This window comes from Falco biarmicus, chromosome 2, assembly GCF_023638135.1.
Source record: "Falco biarmicus isolate bFalBia1 chromosome 2, bFalBia1.pri, whole genome shotgun sequence".
Classification (NCBI taxonomy): domain Eukaryota; kingdom Metazoa; phylum Chordata; class Aves; order Falconiformes; family Falconidae; genus Falco; species Falco biarmicus.
The window spans coordinates 33,761,874-33,776,362 of record NC_079289.1 but is presented as its reverse complement, the minus strand read 5'-3'; the positions used below and the strand labels follow the sequence as shown (position 1 = coordinate 33,776,362).

Genomic DNA, 14,489 nt, shown 5'->3' with positions numbered 1-14,489 from the left:
GCTGGTAATTCTGGAAACTATTTGGCAGATAAGGAAAAAAAAATAAATTAATACTCTTACAACACAGCTTTCAGGATCAAATTCTGACTTATCTATAGCACATCTACTTTATTATGCAGCATATGACCTGGGCAATCATCTGAAAGAATAAACTAATTCTCATTTTCCATTCATTTATAGATAGAACAGTGTCTTACCAGTCATAAATGATGTGTTGTTAAAGTTCAAACAATTTGATTTTAATATACTTTTTTTGCATTTTCAAATATTCCTAATGCAGTTTCTTGCAACTGAGCAAGCAGAAAATGCATTATTCCCCTTTCAACCAATGAAAAATATTTTGGTTTTTTTCATATATATACTTCCATGGCTTTATGGCATCAGTGACCACAAAGAAGATACTTGCCTTTCAACCAACTTTAAAAATACTTTTCTTAATTAAAAGAGTAACTAATACATCATTGGTACATGGTCTAAAGTATCCAGAAATACATGGTCTTACCAAGATTTGTAATTTTAAGCTGTTTGACTCTTGAAAAACCTCAATTTACTGTCACAAACAAGTGAGCTATATCTATTGATAATACCGTGGAACATCTTCGTTGCTCTGCTACTCAGAAATCTTACGGTGGTGGGGAAGACCTCACGGTATTTCTTTCAGGTATTTCCATTCTTTGTCTCATTCTGGCTGATTTTCCATCTTCAAACAGTAATTTGCACAGAGGCCCTTGGAAAGGAGTGTTACAGTGGCTGTTTTTCACAACGGCAGCCCCCCGGGGTAATAATTCCCTCTCTCTGATATAAGGCTTTTGGGGATTCTTTGTGTTACAGTGAGCTTTTATACAACATGTGGATGGAGGAGAGAGGCACTCCTAGTTTGTCTTTGGCGATTGACTCCTTGTCACTCTTAGTTTCTTTTTATTTTTTTGAGAGAACTGAAAATGAAATTTCAGGGAAGCTATTAATACTTCTATTATTGCGGAAAAGGTGTCACCAAGCAGTACAAGGATTTGGTAGTTTCCATTCAATATTTTGATGGAAAAGACAATAACGCTTTCATTAAAATGCGCTCATGTTTAAAAACCATTTCTTTTACATACTGAATCAGGGAGGAAATGAAATAATCTCTAAGTATGTAGCAACACTGAGGAAATGAAGACTCAGAGAGACTTAAATGACACATGACAGCAGTTATTTGGGTGCGGAATATAAAATCAGGCAATCCAAATGGACATATTTAGACTGACTTAAACCTTAAACATATGCTTGAGTTACTGCTTCAGAGATGAAGATGACATTTTAAGATACGTTGCAGCGGTGCACAGCAAGTTGTGTAACAAATCCACTAGAAATGAAGAATAAAGCACACCATGAACACTACATTAAACTATTTTCATTGTGGGAATGAAATCACAATGCAAACAATTTCCAGTTCAAGAATAAACTCTGTAAAAACAGCAATGAACTGGTCATGCATAGAAAATATAAAGGTCAATGAAAAGCAAAGCCACTGCCAAAAAATTCATTTGGAATCCAGATGGTAAGAGGATGGGACTCACCAAGACTGCTGTAGCATCTCAGCAGCAGCTTAAATTTGAGAGAGAAAATTAAAGTCAGGTTTATTTACATGTGGAAGGAATAAGATTTGAAATGTAGCTCAGTAAAGCATCTGTTGTTCCTCTGATTTCACAGCAGGAGTATTAGAGACTACTTAAACAGATGAAGTTGCAGAAAATTTAATTACCACTGAACACTTACAAGGGAATTCATTGTTCCCTGGAGTTACTGCAGTTGAAGTAACGATGGTATATGACATCTTTGGGCTTTAAAGAGGAATATGCAGGAACTGGTTGGAAACAAATCAGAGAGGTGTATAAAGTATACAATGTCATCAGACTTAAGAAATCATGAGAATTATCCTACAAGAGACATTATCTAAACATTTGAAAAAATCAGCTGAACACCTGTTATTATGATACCATAACCATAAACAGCAGGAAGGCAAAGATATAATTTTTTTTACAAACTTGTCTGATACCTTTCCCAAGTGTATACCAAAAAGGAAAAAAAACTGCAACGTTGCAAGAATTCTGCAATAATGTTTAAGGTTACATTCGGCAAACAGCATTTGAGCATGGCTAGTTCTGACAATGAAGGGGGGGGTTCTCCTTCCTCTCCAGTGAAGGCGGTTTTGACCACAACATTACCAATTACCCAGTAAAGATCATTATCTTCTACCTAGTTCAGAAGATGTATTTCTCTCATTATTGCATTTTTGGCACGTTCATCCTAATTTAAATTAATCCACAAGTGCAGACTGAAGACAATGAGACAGTGTGTCAGCTGATAGCAAACATCAGAATTTATTTCAGTCTAATAGTGTATTGTCTACAGTAACTGTACCTTCTGGTTAGCAGGCACACACAAGCAGATACTATTAGGTATTGCTGGCATGCAACGTTATTTGAATAACAATAATCACAAAAGTAGCAGTGAAGAACACCCTGAAAACTCCCTCATAAGCTTAGGTAACATCATTGATCCTTAAGGGAAAATTAATTTAATTAATCAGCTAATTCTAGCAATAAATGTGTGCATAACTCACAAGGCAAAAGCTGAAGAAATCTGTAAGGAACACAAAGTTCAGTACAGTTACATTCTTTTCTGACAGTAGTCAGTTATCAAGAGGGTATTTGACCATTTTCTAATTGAACTGATTGGCACTGGAAATGCTGCGTCACCTTGGTTCCATCAAAACTTCCTACAGAAGCTTAAGCCGTGATCTGGCTGTGGCTGCTGGCCAGAAATCCAACCAAGCTGGCTGCTTACTGTAGCTCAACTGACTGGCTGTCTGGCTCCCTGGCAATATGCCGGCTGCTCAGTTGGTTTCTTGGCTCCTCAGGCTTGTCAGCTGGCGAAGAAATAGATTGTTCCCTTTTTGCCAGAAAGGCTGCACAGCCAACGCGTTTTGTTCCAGTGCTCGATGAAACAAAATATTGACAAGCTGGAATTTCCTGTAGAATAAAAATTTTGCTTCCCAGCCAGCTCCAGTTATTATTGTACTCTCTTGTGTAACACAGTGACGGTGTTATCGCATCCTCTAAGTAAACACAATGCACAGAAAGGATGTGAATCCAGACAGCCTTCCAAGGCTTTGGATAAGAATTTCATAGAGTCTGAAACCATCTCTACATAGTACAACGCATCTTTTGATAAGTATGTGATCCATTCCATTTTGCATTAAAAAGCCCATTAAGCTGGTTCGGAGACTCATTTATCAAGGACATAACTGGTGAACTGAAGAATGAACGCAGTATATAGTTTGTGCCTTTTATGCATATTATTTTGGAAGATGACTTACAAGGGTTACAGATCAAACTCCAGGGAAAGAAAAAACAGTAATAGCTGCAACATAGTTACATATATAAAGATTATTCGGTTTTCACTGTTGAAAAAAAAGTTAAAATATCCATGAACATGCAAATAAAAATGACTTCTCAAACATGTCACTGGAAATAACAGCTTCATGAAACATTCAGTGAAAAGAAACCAGGAAATCCCATCACATTATACCATAATGCCATAACTGAACTCTTGTCAGAGACAAACACCACGATCCAGCCCAGGCCAAAGGTTCATGACAGGGTGACTAATGAAGTTATGCACTTGGGTGAAGAGTTCCAGTTCTGGAGTTGGCACATGTGTCAAGAGTGTTTTAAGGAGATGCTGAGCAGGGTCTAAATGGCAAAGCAAGTCAACACATGGGTACGCACTTGGGGCAGAATAAGCCCTGTTAAGCAGTTTCTGCTCTTGGCTGTCTCTGTGCTATCCCCAGTGCCACGCTGACACATTTATTATGTTGGTGAAGTGGATCAGCAAAAAGGAAGGGAAGCAGGTTGTCTCCTAGTCTTCTCAGTTCAATCTCATTTACTGCTTGATTTCACAAATGTTCATGCTGGCACAGTCCAGAAGCAGTACGGACGTAGAAGCCAGTAGCTGGGCTGGGGAGCAGGAGGGTTACGTTATAAGCAGAGAAGCCACTAGAAGTCATTAATGAAATTATGATATGAGCTTTAGATTTGGGGGCAGGGGGTGGGGGTGGAAATAGTATCAAGCATGGCAGATCCTTCTCAGCTTGCTTCAAGGGTGTCAGTGGAAAAGGCTTACCTGGGTTTTGAGGCAAGAAGTAGATGCTATGCCTCCTGTTAAAGGCAGGAATACAGACTATAAATTGCCTACCTTCCTTTGAGGAGGCAATCATTATTATTATAAGTGGAGCTTACAGCATATAAAGTCTTGTCTGAACTGAATAAAGCTGTAGTTACAGAAGGACATTTTTCAGAGGCAGTATCATAAAAAACCCAAACATGCAACTGTGTGGTTTTCATGTACAGAGGAAAAAAATCTAAGTAAGGGACTAGTAATAAAATGGACAGAAAACGGCCATAAAGTCACAGACTAGTTATTCAATACCTTTTATAGAACCGGCATTCAATAGCTTAGAGATGACATACAAGTCAGTCTGAGATTATCTTTCAACAAGTTGATCCAAGCCAGTGATCCTGAAAATATCAAGCTTAAAAGACAGGTGCAGACAGTGATTCAGGATAGTACCGGGGACATGACAGTAGTTCTGACAGAAAGATTCTAAAGATGCCTATCTGTCATACGAAAAGAACAGGCAGAAAACACTACAGGTGCATGGCCCTGTCCAGCTTCACCTGATGCTTGGTTCCCCTCACTGGGCCTGATCCTCACCCCCCCGACACACGGACTGCTGTTCCCAGTCTGGCCTTGACCCGTCCCTGTCCCCACAGATGCCTGACGCCCCAGGCTGGGGCTGTCCCGAGCTTGCCCTGCTCCCTGGCTGGGGGTAGCGGGACAGGCGCTGACTGGCCAGACCCTGCCCTGAGAAATGTAAGACTGAACAGGACACAGAATATCAGAGCCCAGAAACTGACTCGTATTTCTTCATAATTAATATAGATTTTAAGCAGTGTTGGCTGACCAGTCATGTTTCCTTGTGCTTTTACACAGGCACTATTTCAATCAATTGTAAAAAATAAAATATCATTATTTCAAAGCTATACCCATTTTTATTGTCATATAAACCCCCATTCTTTTCTGACAAACAATGGCACGCTGTGGGTCATGTTTCATAGTTTCCTGACGAGGGTAAATCTTCATTTTTTTCAAGGTTTTGGCAGGAAGCCATAGGTACTCATTATTCTGAATAGTCTAAGGGGAATTATGAAACAAAGGGAATAAAAGGCTTTAATTTATTTTTAAAGCATGCTTTTTTATGTTTACATTGCTTCCAGAACTATTGCTTCCAGAACTATTTCGCGTTGGAAATGTTTTACTTAACTGTAAATTTTGATACATAAAAACCAACAAAAGCCTCTTCCAGAATCTTTAGTTTTCATGAAAACTGAAAAGTTTTGAATGAAAGAGTTGGTCAAAAAGAAGTATTTTGTTGGTTAACCAAAGATGTGCAAACTGTGAAAATTTCTTCACTCAAATGACAGTGTATTTCCAAGCCAGGCTGGTCTCAACGGGCACCTAAATGATGACTAACTTGAGTGAAACTTGATTCTATTATTTGTTTGCTTTCCCCCCATCCCATAGGGACCTGCAGTTCCTGGGAATATGAAAAACCTTTTATTTGTCCCACTTAGCTAACACTGTGACATACTTTAAAACCAGTAATCTTTTGTTTCTTTTGTGTATGTAGTCTGCGTTGTTTGCAGGCTTTGTCACACAGCTTATAGGTTTTATGGTAACTTAAAATTTAGTTTATCTACCCGTTGGCTAAATGAGTAAGCAAATACACATCCTCCGACTTCTGAAGTACCTAAAATAATTACACAACCCAGAAACACCTTATGATCAAGGACTAAACAGAACTAAAAACCACAGCTTAAGCAAAACCAGAAGCTAGCAGAAGTGGGAATTATACGGAAAAGTAATGAAGATCCAGTAGCAAAAATTCTCATTTCCTTTTTATAGGGCTCAGGTGGTGCCCAGAAGAAAAAGGTAACTTATAAGGAGGTCAGGGTTGTCTCTTTTGGTTTGCCTGTCATTCTGTCTCTAAAGTGGGGCAGGTTAGACTTTGAAATCCCCAAGTACAGAAAAAGCTACAAGGCCAGCATCTTTTCATGATTCTTTCTTTTTTTCTTCCCTACTCCCTCCCCCACTATACAAAGTTTCAGATTCTTGCTGAATTCAGCTTTGGGGGCTCCTTCTTTTCTGTCCTCCAGAAGCTGTTGCAACCACATTGCTGCCTTGTCTGCGTCTGTAGTCACAGTGGAACTCCACTTTTGTTGTTCCTCCCCGAGCTCCACTCTCACATGCCAAGTCTCAGAAAGACCCGTCCAGACTCCAAGAGTCTCTCTTTTTTTGGGGGACAGCGTTGTTAGCTGACAGCATTAGACTATCTATTGCATATCATTCAACACACTTCCTCATTTGTGTCCTTGCTGTTTGTCAGGTTAGTCTCTGAAGGAGCTGCTGCCGAAATGTAGTAACGTTGGGAAGCTACACGAGATTACCATTTCCATACAAATGGAAGTCTCAGGCCCCAACAGTACATACACCTAAACACATCTCCATCCTAACTCATGAGGATTTGAAATTGACTGCGTATTTGCTGGGGTAAGTCACTCAACTGATATACACAGGAATCTGGCAGCAGTTTAAAAATGAGTGGTACGGGAGGAAGGGTGTGGAAGTTTCAGCCGCGTCTGTGCCTCATCTGACTGAACCCAGACATTAGCCTCTGACCCATCTGCTGTGAGCACGCCAGCCGGCCACGCAAGCCTGGCCCGGGAGATGTTCCTGAGCCAGCAGCGGGCAGGCCTGCGGCCCAGCCTGACGAGGCGGGCACGACCGCTCGCCGGCCCCCTGACTCCCCAGGGCTCTGCGAGGCCTGTGCCACACCACGCGTGTGCCGCCGGGCAGGTCCCGACCGTGACCGCGCCGACCCACAGTGGTGCCGGGGGCGGCACCGGGCGGGGGCCGGCGGGGGCGCTGCGCTGCGGGCGGGGAGCTGCTCCGCCCGGCCTGCGCCAGCTCTGCCAGGGAGCCTGGCAAGGCCGAGCGGCGCGTCCCTCTCCCGACCAGGCGGCGCCTCGCGCGGCTCGGGCCGGGACCGGGGCCGGGGCGGGGCGCGGGGCGGGGCGATGAGGGGCGGGGAGGGTTGGCCCTGCCCGCGGGAGGCCGAGTAACGGCCGCGAACGGCGCGCGCGGCCCCGATGTGCCACTGCGCGCGGCCATCCGACCCCGCCCTCCACGGGTCTCCCTTCCGGGGCGGTCTCCAGCTTCCGCCAATGGGAGCGCGGCGACAGCCGCCACGTGACGCCCTCCTGCCTCCTGCCCGGGGCAGGCGGGTGGGGTTGGTGGGAAGCGTCGCGAGAGCGGAGGCGCGCGCCGGGGGCGGGGCAGCCGGGGGCGGGGCGGGGCGGCCGAGGGTCGCTGCGCCGCGGCGGTGGCGGGGCCGGGCGCCTGCTCCGTTGCCTGCGGCGGCGAAATGGCTGCGCGTGCCGGGTACTGAAGAGTCAGCCAGGTACGGGGCGCCCTCGCCCGCCACCCCCACCCCGCTGGGCTGCTGGGGGCCGAGGGGCCCGCCGCTGCCCTCCCCGCGCGGGGCGGGGGGCGGCCTGCCGGGCGGGGCTCGCTCCCACAGGTGTCCCGCTCCCGGGGGGCGGAGGAGGGGCAGGGCATCCTCCGCCGCCCTTCCCCGCGGGGAGGAAACGCCGCTGGCGCTGCCCCCGCGGGCTCTGCGTGGCCGGGGACAGCACCCCTCCGCACGGGCGCGGCGGGTCCCCGCGGCGGCGCGCACACGCACCTGAGGGGAGGGCGCCGGCGGGGCCGCGCCGCGCGGGACGCCCTTCGCCGCGGCGCGGAGAGGGAACGGCGGGCGGGCAGCGCCGCGCTGGGGCCCCGCGGCGTGGGGCGGTCGCGCCGTGTCTGCCCCCGCCCTGCCCGGAGCGCCCCTCGGTGGGCGCGGCGGCCTGCGCCGGCGGGGCGGCCTCGCGGGGAGCCGGGGGCTGCCCGGCCGGGGTTGCGTGCGGACTCGGCCGGACTGAGCCGCGCTGTGGTGCTGCGGTTGGTGCGGGGGCTGGGTGTGCTGGCGTTGCCTCCTGCGGCGGTTGCCTTGTGCTTGATGCGCACGGGTTAAAGAAGTTCAGCCCGGTCTCAACATCGCGCTTTTAAAGTGTTTCCTCCCCCTCCCTCCCCACGTCCTCCTCCTCATTCCTGTCCTCACTGAACGGAGGAGGAACGACGGGTGTTGCTCGTCTGCTTTCTTGGCTTTTCTGAGGGGATGTCTGTTACGACTGAAGTACCTTTCTCTGTTTTTCCCCCGATGTCCACCGGGGGGGAAAAAGCAACCAAAAGGCTATGAACTGTAGATCCGGTGTTATAGGCTTCTGACTGGTGCCCTGATAGATTGCCAGAGTGAGACTGGGAGGAAAAAACCAACTTTTATTGTATCCGCGAAAGATCAGTGGTACTAAAATGAGAAGTGACATAGTGCACCCAGTTTAACCATGTTACACTTGGTAAGTCTTACGTTGCTTCGTATTTGCAAGATTTTTTCAGAATTGTAGTTAGCCTTAATGATAGATACTGCCAATATTTACTTAATCCTTGAGAAAATAAGTGTTTTTAAATAACGTTGGTCCCATTCATCCAGGAGTATTTCTTGGGGTGCAGGCAAGGTGACTCTTTGAGGTATGGTAATTGAACGATGCCATCTTGGTTGATGCCTTGTAATTTCATATCCTTCAGGGATTCTTTAACATCTGTTGGCAGCTGAAAAAGTATAGGGGAGAAAGTCTTGCTCGGTGTGGAAAAATAATAAAATACATGAGACTATTTCCTTTTCCTGTTCATCTTTTGATATGATACAATCTTAAAAAACCCCAACCAACCAAAACAAAACCAAAAAGTACCTCCTAAACAAGGTGTTCCCTGGTGAAGTTTCCTCTAAGAGGAAGTTCTCTTAAGAAAAAGCTACTGCTTAGAAAATAGTACAACACCACCCCTACCTCCCCCCCCCCCCCCGTAATTGGTTTATGTACAAGATACACAACAGAATAAAGTACAGAAACTTAAAGTTAATTGAGCAAACCACAAAGTCTGACTAATGGATATTTCTAGTGCATCAAGTAATATTTTTTCCCAGGATGTATTTGAGAATCCAGACCCAGGACTAGGGGGAAGGGTGGGCGTGATTTTTGGTGATGATCTAGGCAGAGAAAATGAAGGATTCTTTTGAAATTATTGAAGCTTGTTCTATGTGACAGAAGTGCGATGTAAAACAATTAGAACCAAACAAGAAAAAGCAGATCCAACCTTTCATAACTGTCATTAATGCTGACCAACAATGATGTATTCCCTGCCCACCCCTAAGCACCCGCTAGTGTGGATGTGGTCAAGACAGCTTGTCATTTTATAAATGGACTTCTTCAGGACTGCCAACCCAATTAGTGAAAGTGATAAATCATTAGAAATGAGAAATTGAGAAGGATCCATTGGACTGTTCTGCCTGCTTGTCAGTGTAGGCTTGTTTAATTTGATTTTCAATAGCAATTGTTTTGCTAAGGTTATAAAAGTACATATTGTTGTTTTTAAGGTATTTTTAAATTTTGTATTTGGAGTGAGTCTTTCTAAGCCCAGTATTTGATATAAACCTGGCTTTTGCAAATTGTAGCAAAATACTTTTTGCCACTTCAGGTCATTGTGTTGAAGGAAAATAATACTTTTTCTTTAAAAGATCTTCTTTATTGACAGTACTACAAAGATACTTTTTGCAGACATAATCATAGATCTACTGTTGTCATCATCCAGAATCTTTTATTGGAAATCTAATAAGAACATATTACATGTTGTTCAAATTTATTGCCTGTACAGTTCAAATTCCACATGTCCTTGTATACCTTTAACGTAGGTGTGCACATGTACATGTATGCCCTTATAGCAATTTAAGAGGTTTACTCAGCACTTTTGTACTTTACAGAAAAAAAGATATTCTTCCTTTCTGTCAGCTAATGACTGTCAATACACACTGACTTTTAATAAATTCTAGGCATAGGATAAATTTATACAAAGAGATTAAATCCATGGCAGAATTCCTGTTGGATTTCCTTAAGCTGATTATTTAATTTTGTTCCTTACATATATTCAAACAAGATTGGAAAAGCTAACTAAATGCTTATTACATGGTCTGATGAGGAAGGTGTTCCTCAACAAATCGCTGGAAAGGTGGATTTATAGAATCACAGGATGGTTTGGGTTGGAAGTGACCTTTAAAGGTCATTTAGTCCAACCCCCCCTGCAATGAGTAACTAGATCAGGGTGCTCAAAGCCCCATCCAACCTGACCTTGAATGTTTCCAGGGGTGGGGCATCCACCACCTCTCTGGGCAACCTGTGCCAGTGTTTCACCACCCCACATCATAAAAAAATTCTTCCTTATATCTAGTCTGAATCTGTCCTCTTTTAGTTTAAAACCATTACCCCTTGTCATATTACAACAGGCCCTGCTAAGGTATTTCCCCATCTTATAAGCCTCCTTAAAGTACTGAAAGGCCACAATAAGGTGTTGCCAGAGCTTTCTCGTCTCCAGACTGAACAACACCAACTCTCTCAGCCTTTCTTCATAGAAGAGGTGTTCCAGCCCTCTGATGATTTTTGTGGTCCTCCTCTGGACCCACTCGAACAGGTCCATGTTCGTCCTGTGGTGAGGGCCCCAGAGCTGGATGCAGTACTCCAGGTGGGGTCTCACCAGAGTGGAGTAGAGGGGCAGAATCACCTCCCTCGACCTGCTGGCTGCACTTCTTTTGGTGCATTGCATCCCTTGCCAATTTCAGCTCCAGCTCCTTGGCCTTTGTGACCTCATCCCTACAGAACTGGGCAGCATCCCTGTAGTCTTCCCAGGATACCTGTCCCTGCTTCCACTGCCTGTGCATTTCCTTCTTGCCCTTTAGTTTGATGAGCAGGTCTCAACTTAGCAATGCCAGCCTCTTGTCTTCCTTTCCTGATTTCTTACACCCGGGGATCGAGAGCTCTTGCACTCCATGGAAGGCGTCCTTAAAGATCTGCCGGCTCTCTTCTGCTCCCTTGTCCCTGAGGGCAGTTTCCCAGGGACATCTGTTGACTAACTCCATGCAAAGCTGGAATTTTGCTTTCCTGAATTTCTGTGTTCTGCCTTTACTCTTCACCTGACCCATACTCCTCAGGACTGTGAACTCCACCAGTACATGATCACTACAGCCCAGGCTGCCTCCAACCTTGACATCACTGATCAGCTCACTTGTGTGCGTGACTGACAGGTCCAATATCACATTCCCTCTGGTAGGGCTGTCTGTTACCTGGCTTAAGATGTTATCCTCAATGCATTCCAGGAGTCTCGGATTGCCTACAGCTCGCCACCCGACTTTTCCAGCAGATGCCAGGGCGATTGAAGTTCCCCAGCAGGACAAGAGCCTGCAAGCACAATGCGTCCTGTAGCTGGAGTAAGAAGGCTTCATCAGTAGGCTCCCCTTGATCAAGTTGCCTGTAGTAGACACCAACCATAACGCTCTCTTTGTTGCCTCGGTCCTTAATTCTTAGCCATAAGCTTTTAACCTGCTTGTGGCTATTCTTCAGAGACAACTCTTCACACACTATCTGGTTCTTGATGTAGAGGGCAGTGCCTCCACACCTCCTTTCTTGCCTGTCCTTTCTGAACAGCCTGTAGCCACTGACAACCACACTCCAGTCATGGGATTCGTCCGACTATGTTTCAGAAACGGCACCTAGGTCGTAGCTTTCTAGCAGCACAATGACCTTCAACTCCTGTTTCTTGCCCATGCTGCGTGTGTTTAAGGTGATCCAACTCAGTAGAAGGGTAGGGATGGTTAAACTTTGTGTGGGTATTCATCTGTTATTTGCATGATCAGTTTTTTTCTTCTGTTTGAGTGTCTTCTGGTAAGTATTCAGTGAGAGGAAACTCCTGTTCCTCTTACATCTGATACTTCTTTCATTATTCCCCCCTTTTTGAGTTTTCAGTAGGAGGAAATTAAGTTTATACAGTAGGCAGAAGTAAAAATAATTTTAAAGAGTAGGTTTTAATTACACAAGAAACGAGATATTTCCAGGCTGTTTTGTTTGTCAGTGCTTTCACTTCCTTTCCAGTTAGTTTTAATGTTTAGGTACTTCTCAGTTGGTTGGACCATTGCTCTTTTGAAAATGGATAGTATTTTTGTATATTAAAAAGACACTTTCAGGTTTTGTTGCATTGTTGGACAAGTGGGACCCTTCAGATTTCTTTGAAATGGATGATGGAGAGCTGAGGTGCTACAGGTCATGGGGAGAACCTGTATAATTCAAGTACTGAATGACACTATGCAGACAGGACAAAATGGTTATGGTGTTATGCTGATAAATCAGCACAGTTTCTGTCCAGCATCTTTCTTTCAGTCTTTGTACTGTGATTTACAAGTCTGTTGGTTTCATGAGGTAGGTGACAGTGCAGGTGGCTCGGTGTTGATGCTCATGTCTCCAGAGTTTACTAGCCGGTGCCATAAGAAAGTACTTAACCTACTGCCTGAAGGCAGCGCAGCTGTAGATAGTATAAGTAAATAGTACTGTATCACTGATATCTACTACTGTAGATAGTAGTGAGTAAATACTGCAGAATCCAACATGGTTGTAGTCACCTCCATGATTTTGCTATGCTGGGCTTTATTAAAATTCTTGCAAGGAATGATCAGTCCAAAAACATAGAGCTCAAGTAATTGACTTGACCCTATGTGAGAAACCAGCTTTTCATATAGATGGCTCTTCTTGGAACAAGGATATTCCTAAGGGTATTTCCCTGATATGATTAGATTAACAGACTGGATTAGTCATTTAAGATACAGCAGTGGGGAAAAGCGAGGTGCATTTCTTTTTCTTGTATACATGGCTTTTTTTAAAAAACACGTTGTGTTTAAACATGTTGTGTTTTTTAATCTTCCACCCACACAAGTTTACTACGATTTGAGTTTTTTAGTTGTATTTATTGTATTTATAAATTATTTATGTAATCTAACATGGACCTAGCTGCTTCATGCCATTGTCAGAATTTTCCAAACTTCAGATATCCAGTTAAGAGAGATGCTGTGCCCCAGAGATTAAAATATTGGAGTTTATTTACATCAGTGTAACTTTTTTTCCCTCAGACTCTAGCAAGTTTATCTTTAAGAGGGAAAACTGAAATCAAAGTGGAATGTGAATGGGTGTACCTAATAATCTCTTGCTGTTGTATTAATTGTAGAATTACAGAATCATTTAGGTTGGAAAAGAGGTTTGAGATCATTAAGTCCGGCCGCTAACCCAGGACTGCCAAGTCCATCACTAAACCATGTCACTAAGTACCGCTCTACTTGTAAACACCTTCAGGGATATGTGATACCACCATGCCCCTGGGCAGCCTGTTCCAATGCTTCACCACCCTTATGGGGAAGAAATTTTTCCTAACACCCATTCTAAACCTCCCCTGGTGTAACCTGAGGCTATTTCCTTTTGTCCTGATGCTTGTTATCTGGGAGAAGAGACTGACCCCCATCTGCCTACAGCGTCCTTTCAGGTAGATGGAGAGAGCAGTAAGATCCCCCGAGTCTCCTCAGACTAAACAGCCCCAGTTCTCTCAGCCACTTCCCTCACCAGACTTGTGCTCCAGACCCTTCCCCAGCTCCGTTGCCCGTCTCTGGACACGCTCCAGCACCTCAGTGTCTGTCTTGCAGTGAGGGGCCCAAAACTGAACGCAGGATTCGAGGTGCGGCCTCACCAGTGCTGAGTGCAGGGGGATGATCATTGCCCTGGTCCTGCTGGCCACACTGATTTGGATACAAGCCAGGATGCTGTTGGCCGCCTTCGGCACCTGGGCACACTGCTGGCTCATGTTCAACTGACTGTCAACCAGGATCCCCTGGTCCTTTTCTGCTGGGCAGCTTCCCAGCTACTCTTCCCCGAGTCTGTAGTTGTTGCAAGCCACGTGTGGGATTGCTGTGATCCAGGTGCAGGACCCAGCACTTCTCCTCGTGGAACCTCATGCAACTGGCCTCAGCCCATTGGTCCAGCCTGTCCAGATCCCTCTGCAGAGCCTTCCTGCCCTCCAGCAGATCAACACTCCCACCCAGCTTGGTGTCATCTGCAGACTTGCTGAGGGTGCACTTGATCCCCTCATCCAGGTTGTTGAACAAGGACTGGCCCCAGTTCTGAGCCCTGGGGAACACCACTTGTGACTGGTCACCAGCTGGATGTAACTCCATTCACTACTACTCTGGGCTCGGCCAGCTAGCCAGCTTTTTACCCAGCGTAGAGTATACCCGCCCAGGCCACGAGCAGCCAGGTTCTCCAGGGGAATGCTGTGGGAGATGGTGTCAAAGGCTTTACTAAGGTCCAGGTAGACAACATCCACAGCCTTTCCCTCATTCACTAGGTGGGTCATCTTGGAGATCA

At 45.3% G+C, this 14,489-nt stretch overlaps 1 protein-coding gene across 7 annotated transcripts in view; it reads left to right on the top strand.

Moving 5' to 3' along the window:
• The first annotated feature begins 6,520 nt into the window (after positions 1–6,520).
• AKAP11 (A-kinase anchoring protein 11) overlaps positions 6,521–14,489 on the top strand; it is a 46,300-nt gene continuing 38,331 nt past the window's right edge. For 5 of the 7 annotated variants that reach the window (XM_056327529.1, XM_056327527.1, XM_056327526.1 and 2 more), the window contains exon 1: positions 7,460–7,564. The gene's annotated coding sequence lies outside the window, so the exon portion shown is untranslated. Of the gene's footprint in view, positions 6,655–7,459; positions 7,565–7,617; positions 8,562–14,489 lie in introns of those variants that run through there. The other 2 variants (XM_056327524.1, XM_056327523.1) reach the window with 2 other exon arrangements.